Genomic DNA, 8,999 nt, shown 5'->3' on the forward strand with positions numbered 1-8,999 from the left:
AGCCCGCATAAAATTATGATATATATATATATATATATATATATATATATATATATATATATATATATATATTCATTATATAGATCCGATTATATAAGAGAACCAGTAGAAAGTTTAGAAAGTTTACCAGAAAAAGTAGAAACCGATATATAGACAGACACAGAGAATATATTATAAATATACCTAATAAATCTTGATATACACACACGACGTTGGATCAATGCATGGTTAGTTAGAAACCCCGAATCCTGACCAAAACGAAATTTTTAGTACGATTGTTTGTTCGCCACATAGATGAAGATAACCAAAAGATAAGTTGCCTTTTTTCCGTTTTGTCAGAGCGAGGGCGGAAAGGAATCCGATTAATTGTTTTCTGGTCTCTCTGGAAATGGACGATATCAAGCGGTCATTGATTAATGGGGACTGGTTTCGATGTATCATGGATTGTAAATCAGCAAAGGTCCAAATCGTACATTAGTTTTTTTTTTTTTTGTTTTTTTTTGTTTGTTTTTTTTGTTTTTTTTTTTCGTGCACCTGTTATGCTCAGCGGTGGGACAACGCTGATTAAAAGAAGAAAGAAAAGGAGAAAAAAGATAATGTTGAACTCCTGCGAGACTTAATACAATGTATCTGAAATAACTGGATTAATTTTCTACCGCTAAGCAACAAGCGTGTTGGGCTCACATTTCTTAAAACCGATTATTCCGTAAAACATTACCTGCATATAACACAAATAAAAGCATATATAAAAAAGAATACTGAAAACACCAAATGTGTTTGTTTTTATATTAAAACATTGTTTATGTTGAAAAAATATAAGTTGTTTATTAATAATGCCGAAACTTATTTCACTATATATTATTTACTTGGCTAAAATATTAATTAACCTACATAATAGGTGTCCTTTCGGCCCTTTCTCTATTTCAGTCGCGTTAATTGAACGAAAATAAGAAAAGAAAGACAACTATGGCTGTTTATTATTATTATTATTATTATTATTATTATTATTATTATTATTATTATTATAACAATAATAACAATAATAATAATTTATTATTATTATAATATCATTATATAATAATAATAATAATAATAATAATAATAATAATTATTATTATTATTATTATTATTATTATTATTATATTACTAACGGGGGGGGGCGACTTTGCCTAGTCGTAAAATACGCTTAAATATGATATTTTAATTTGGATTTCGTCTATATTGTTATAGAGTTGTGATTTCAAAAGTAAAAAATAATAAAAGTATTTGGATGCCATCATCTAAAATCGAAACCGAAACCAAAACTTTCTTCATATTTTCAAACTCTATCTCTTTCGAAACTAAAAAGCTGGTGACGTTACCGCAAAACCAGCGTGACACGCATACAAACTGACTAAAAATAAATTACGATGAATGTACCAAATGCATAACGATTTTTTCAATTTTGAACGCTTTTTGACCCCTTAAAAACATTTTAACCAGCTAGAGACCCATAAAAGAACAGACTATAAACAAATCCAATCATTTGAGGCCACTAACCGCGCTCTGCAACGTTTTGTTTAGAAAGAGATAGAGTTTAAAAATATGGAGACAGTATAGTGCTTTTTATATATTAGACTAGCGGGATGGATGGAGCCAGACTTTTTCCGGTCATAAAATGTGCTTAAATATGATATTTTAATTTGTCCAGATTTCGTATATATTATTATTTAAAAAAAGGCAAATCAGCTAAAATTGAAAACAATACAGTAGCATTCAAAGCTGGTAACGTTACCACTGTACCCACGTGAGATGCATACGAATTGATTAAAAATTAAAAATAAAAAATAAATTGAAATGAAAGTACAAAATGAATAACGATTTCTGCAATTTTTACACCTTTTTGGCCCCTTAAAAACTATTTCAACCAGCTAAAGACCCATAAAAGAACAGTCCGTAATAACTCCAATCATTTGAAGCTCGTAGCACCGCTCTGCAACTTTTTGTTTCGAAAGAGATAGAGTTTGAAAATATGAAGACAGACAGACAGTCAGATATATATGTGACGTAATCCCCCATTGGGGAGCTTAAGAACTATGCTGAGATAGCTAATCATTCCCGGGTGACGCCATATAACCCGAAGATTTAAAATAGAGAATATAAATATATATAATTTATTTCATGTGAGAATAGATATATTTGCTTTTTGGTTGGAAAAAAAACTGAGATATTTTGTTATTTGGGAAAACTCAATAACAGGAAATGTGAGGATGTTAGGAGAACATATTGTACTGGCTGAGTGATGCGTGATGACCTCAAGATTATGGGATTTTAATCTTGAATTGGACCCCAGATTTTTTACGCACATCTTATCTTTCTTTTAATAATATTATTGGAATTCATTCCCTTTTCCTTGTACTTATTTGTGAATTATTCCACGGTTTTCTGCCTTTTGGATTACTTTGGACCATCTTCCAATTACGCGATTCCTTTGGATTTTACTTGTGCGAATGGAAATTTAACCAATTTTCTTAGATTCTTCATTTTTTTATTTTACCGTCATTGGATACTTTACCCTTCACAAGCCCCAAGTTGGGGGCCCCTTGATTTCTGAGAACTTCGACTGAAGGAAAATAAATTAAAAAAAAGTGAAATCACTCTTTTCTTCACCCTATTACCCCTGCTTCACTTTTTGTTATCAAGTAAGACCTATGACTTACTTGCAGTTTCATCAAATACTTTTGGAAGCAAAATCCGATCCCGCATTTTGCTAAATCCTACCCTCTGATGAGAAGGAAAGTATTTCTTCGAAACTCCGCAGATTAAAGACTATCCACTTATTTAGTGTTTCCTTTTTAAAATTAAATATGTTTTTAACTCTTTTTCAAAGGGTTTTTAACATGTTTTATTAACTATTTTTCTTATATATATATATATATATATATATATATATATATATATATATATATATATATATATATATATAATCTAGGCAGATACTGCAAGCAAAGACCATATGTAGGGGCAATCCCACATATAAGACCTTGGTCAATGTAGGGGGCAACCTTTCATACCAATTGTCATTATCCAGCTCCCCTACTCCCCGGGGAGTTGGTCCCCATTTCCCTTTCACTCCTCAAATTAAAAATCAGTCTTGTGCCTAATTTGCTCGGTGGGGGAGCAAATAAATATCCTCTTGGCTTTTTTGCCAATATCAAAGTGTAGTATCTGTTCCGGCAGATACTGCAACCAAATATCATATGTGGGGGCGACCCCACATATAAGACCTTGGTCAATGTAGAGGAAACCATTCATACCAATTGTCACTATCCAGCTCCCCTACTCCCCGGGGAGTTGGTCCCCATTTCCCCTTCACTCCTCACATTAAAAATCGGCCTTGTGCCTAATTTGCTCGGTGAGAGAGCAAATAAATACCAACCCATCATACCAATTATCACTATCCACCTCCGTCTACTCCCTGGGGAGTTGGTCCCCATTTCCCCTTCACTCTTCACATTAAAAATCGGCATTGGGCCTAATTTGCTCGGTGGGAGAGCAAATAAATATCCTTTTCTTGGCCTTTTGGCCAAGATCAAAGTGTAGTATCTGTTCTTACTACATGTTGTACTTATTGTGATATAAAGTGGGGGATCACTTTTCTGTATTAATTTAGTGTAGAATGATCATTCACTTTACAACCAGTCAGTCTCAAAGCCATTCAAGTCATTCTCCAGATCATTCAAGTTGTTTTTGAAGGATTCCAGTTATTTTTTAATCATTCAAGTCATTCTTAAGGTCATTCAATTCATCCTTAAGTTCATTAAAGTTATTCTAAGTCATTTACTTTTTATTTATTTAAGTCATTTCCGCCCATTTTTCGGTCATTTTAGTTTATCTTTAAGAATTTCATGTCAACGCTACATTCACGCATTCATTCATTACACGAGAGCACGCGACTAATGTCTATCGGCCTTGTTTATAACAGGTTTCCAATAATCAAAAATACATTCATATAAAAGAATATATGACTCTTAAGATAATGAAAATTACAAAAGCAAAAATGACGAAAAAAATATTCGTTTGGATTTGATTAATTAAAATGATAAAGGGTGTTGATCAATTTTGTGCCTTTTTTCCAAAAACAGTACGGAGGCCTGTAAGCAACATTATCTCCAGATACATAACTGTTAATTTTCTCCTCTGTGTAGTTTGTTAACAAAATCTATTTGTTTTACAAAAGATAAGTCTTATATTGTTTATATCCATTTTTTATTGTACCGACATTCTGTTGTACCAGTTTTCAAGAATTCTGACGAAAGAATTGACCCAGTAAATTACCGCCCCATTAGCCTCCTCCCACTTTTAGCCAAAATGTTTGAGTCCATACTTAACCAAGCTCTAGTCCATCACCTTACAGATGCTAAACTTCTGACTGACAAACAATATGGATTTCGGCAGACATTCTAATTGCAATCTCTGAGCATATATACCATTCACTTGACAAAGCAGGGGAGGGTAGAGCGGTAGGTCTAGATATATCTAAGGCTTTTGACAGGGTATAGCATGAAGGTCTTCTCATGAAAATCAGATCATACGGTATCACTGGAAGAATACTTAACATAATTAAATCCTTCTTTGAGAAGAGAAAAATTCAGGCTGTCCTCGATGGTTGTACATCTAAAAATTATGATATAAATGCGGAGGTGCCTCAAGGGTCTATTCTTCGACCTCTATTATTCCTGATATTCATAAATGACCTCCCTGACAAAATTGTCTGTGAGATGGGTATATATGCTGATGACATCTCGCTCTATAACAGACACGACAAGAAAACAAATGAACACACACCTAAAGAAATGGCAGAAACACTGGAGGGCGAGCTCCAATCTGTAGTGGAATGGGGACAAAAATGAATGGTCACATTCAATGCTGCCAAGACTAAACTTGTTTCCTTCAATAACGACAGGAAACCTTCTCTACCACCAATAGCAATGACCAAAGACTCTTTATCTGAAAGTGCATCTTTTAAACTCCCTGGCCTAACGTTCACAGGAAACATGAGTTGGAAAAATTACATTGAGAGCATTGCTAGAACCGCTACAAAAAAGCTAGGCTCTCTCTACCGTGCTAGAAAACTACTAACGCCTGAAAGTATCCTGTACCTCTATAAGGTCACCATTCGCCCATGTATGGAGTATTGTTGTCATATTTGGGCTGGTGCATCTGCTACTAGTATGAGTTAAATGCAGAAGTAATCAGCCATCTAAACAAAAATAATCTTCTTAGTGACACTCAATATGGTTTCCGTTCTGCTAGATCTGCAGCAGATGTGCTTACAGTTATATCTCATAGGATTAGCAAATCTCTCGACGGAGGATACCTTTCTAGGGCAATTGCTCTTGACATAGCTAATGCCTTTGATAGGGTATGGCATAATGGTTTACTTCAGAAGATCTCTATCTATGGTATAGCTGGAAATGTCTTCTCAATTAGTAAATCATTTCTTTCTGATAGGTTAATAAGGGTAGTAGTTGAGGGGCAAAAATCAGAATCTCACAGTATTAATGCTGGAGTCCCTCAGGGGTCCATCCTGGGCCCAACTCTATTCCTGATCTACATTAATGATCTTCCAAATCACATCCTTACATCATTTGTAGACATTTATGCTGATGACACTACCATTTTTGGTAGCACATCTAAGACAGTAAACGACAACGAAAGTTCTCTCCGATTCTCTCTCCTCTGATCTTGAGCACGTGGTACAATAGGGGAAAGGAGTGGTTGGTTACTTTTAATGCATCTAAAACCAAGCTTCTCTCTTTACATCATCAACACTCTGATCCACATCTGGCATCAATTAAAATGAATGGCTCTCGTCTTCAGGAGGCCTCAAGTTTTGACAAGCTTCTTGGCTTGACCGTTACTCCTGATCTTAAATGGAACACGTACATCAAATCTGTTGCCAAGGCCGCTGGAAAAATGGTGGGATCTTTCTATCGATCCAGTAGATATCTCACTGCTGATGACATTCTCTATCTCTATAAGAGCCAGGTACGTCCAAGGATGGAATACTGTTGCCACATCTGAGTAGGAGCTGCTAGAAAGGACTTGTCCTGCCTTGATAGAGTTCAAAATAGACTTCGTAACCTCGTAGGAGATGTCCTTTTCTCTTCCCTGCAACCTCTATCTCACAGAAAAGATGTTGCGAGTTTGTCTCTGATGTATCGTTATTTTCATGGAAAGTGTTCGACTGAGAAGCTGCAGTTACCTTTATACTTTTCGATTACGCCATATTGGATTTAATCAAACAACTAAACTACAAAATATACAAGGTACTAAAGTTTTTTTTCTGATAAAATACAAAAATAATTATCAAATAACTTTTAAATATGGTCACTAAAACTAGATTGCGAGCTAGGTTTGGGCAGTCCTCAGAACTAGTGAGTTCCCCTAGGGCTTGCCACCCAAGGAGGTCGGAGATATCTCGACAGTGTCAAGCCGTTGTCATTAATAATATAAAAGTAGGAACTCCTTCTTTTGAAGTGGCAAATGGGACTTTTTCGGCCGAAAATAATTTTAAGGTTGGTCCTTGTGGAGCACCCTTATGTAAAACTTGTAATATTCTTATAACATCGAAAGAATATAAGTCAAATGTGACTAATAAAATTTATTCTGTTATAAATCATTCTAAAGAAGATTTCTCATGTAGGTCCCAAAATTTGGTCTACCTGTTGTCCTGTAAAAACTGTAACTGACAATACGTAGGGGAAACTGTAATGCCTCTAAATAAGCGCATGAATTTGTATAGGACTAGCACTAAGGGATGTATTCATGTTGTTAAACCTTTTAAAGAAACCTGTAATCAGTCGTCTTTTTCCGTATAAATAATTGAAAAATTTTAAAGTAATGGATATAATAGTTTAGGTAATGTAAATAACGATATCCTAAGGATACGTCAGGATAAGGAAGACGACATAATTTTAAAAAATGCGAGTAATTTACCCATATGGGTTGAATATTAAAGTTTTAAAAAAATAACCTACAAGATTCTGAAATTATAGGTAGATTATATCCAGCTTTGTCTCGCTATGGTATTAGAGATAGAACTCATGTTAATAGAAATAATAGAGAATCAGTTATTTCATGCGAGGATTTTTTTTAGTAAAATTAAAGATATTATTATTAATCAAATTTTTGAGTCATTTAATTATATAAGAAAGTTGCTTAATCAAACAAAAAAGAAAGTTTTGAAGGAAATAGCATCGAAAATATTATTACAACCGGATACGATATATAGGAAGGACTATTTCATTCAATGGTATTACTATATTCTGGATATAATCGACACTAAATTATATAAGCCACCAGTGGACGGTATAAAAAAAAAACTAAAAATGTTTGTGTAGTTTTGTATGAAAATAAAGGTTTTGATGATGTAAATTTACCTAAAATATTTCATAAACAAAAAACTATACAATTACTACCAAATGAATGTCAGACAAAAGATCAAAAACCAATAGTTACATATAAACTAGGGCCAACAATACGCAATAAGATTTTTAATTATAAGAAAACGGCAGAACATATAAATATAAATGATAATACTATAAATATTCCAGAATGTAATTCCTCTCCTTTCTGTAATAATGAGATAAAACATGTAATTACAGGAGATTTAAAGATAGTAAATAATCCTAAATTAAGAAAACTACTTAGTAAGGGTCCGAATTATAGAGTGCCTAAATGCCTAAATCACACTTAATGCGTTAAAGAAGTAACTAAAGCACTAGAAGGTTTTATTATGTCTATGTTAAAGAAATATAAATTAGCATAGTCTACGTTTGATGCATGGAAAAATAGTGTACTTGAATGCGTAAATGAAAAGGTTAAACATATAAAAAAATTTAAACACCCTAGAAAAACCAATCCTCTTTTAAAAAAATTCAGAAATACTGGAGGAACTTAAAATACTTCAAGACAAGTTTGTAATACTTTTGATTGATAAAGCGGCAAACAATATAGCTTTTATATGTAAAAAATATTATATACAACGTTTATTGATAGAAATAGGACTTATAGGTAACGTTTCGGATACTTATAAAGTAATAGTAATTTAGATAGCTTTATTCTGAATAATAGTATTATTAGTGAAAAAGTAGGATTAAAGTTAGAAGACAAACACAAAAATCTTCCATGTATGTATTGGATACCTAAAATGCATAAAAATCCAGTTAGTGCTAGATTTATTGTAGGTTCAAAGACGTGCATCACTAAACCTTTAAGTAAAGCTATATCTAAAATATTAAAATTAATTATAAATCAAATAAATGATTTTCACCTGAAAAGTAAATTCTATAGTAATATAAATCTATTTTGGGTAGTAAATAATTCCCAACCAGTGAAAGAAAAATTAGATAAAATACATTCCAGAATAAAAGCAAAATCTATAGCTACTTATGATTTTAGTATGTTATATACTAAAATTCCGCACGAAAAACTTATAAAAGAATTAAATGATACTGTAGATTTAGCTTTTGAAGGTGGAAAAGGTAAATATATAGACTTTTCAAACTCTAAAGCTTTCTGGTGTAAAAATAAAAATAGCAAAACGAGTGTTTCTAAAGGTATTTTAAAAATACTTGTAAGTCATCTTATTAAAGAATGCTTTTTTCAAATAGGAAATAAAATATTACTCCAAACGATAGGTATGCCAATGGGATTGGATCCTGCACCATTTTGGGCAAATTTGTATTTACATAGACTCGAGTGTATATATATATATATATATATATATATATATATATATATATATATATATATATATATATATATATATGTCATCACTATTAAAAACAGATATATCTAAAACATAACTTTCATGGGTGTAGGAGATTTATAGATGGCCTTATATGTATAAACGATAATGATGAATTCGAAAAAAATAAACATCTTATATATCCAAACGAATTAAAATTGAATTGTGAACATAGAGGACAACAGGCTACATTTCTGAATTTAGA

At 32.5% G+C, this 8,999-nt stretch overlaps 1 pseudogene; it reads left to right on the forward strand.

The window, feature by feature from the left end:
- Positions 1–3,544: 3,544 nt before the first annotated feature.
- Positions 3,545–3,698, forward strand: LOC145293452 (U2 spliceosomal RNA; annotated as a pseudogene).
- Positions 3,699–8,999: the final 5,301 nt, after the last annotated feature.

This window comes from Euprymna scolopes, chromosome 14 (assembly GCF_053919585.1).
Source record: "Euprymna scolopes isolate OS-2025 chromosome 14, ASM5391958v1, whole genome shotgun sequence".
Lineage (NCBI taxonomy): Eukaryota > Metazoa > Mollusca > Cephalopoda > Sepiida > Sepiolidae > Euprymna > Euprymna scolopes.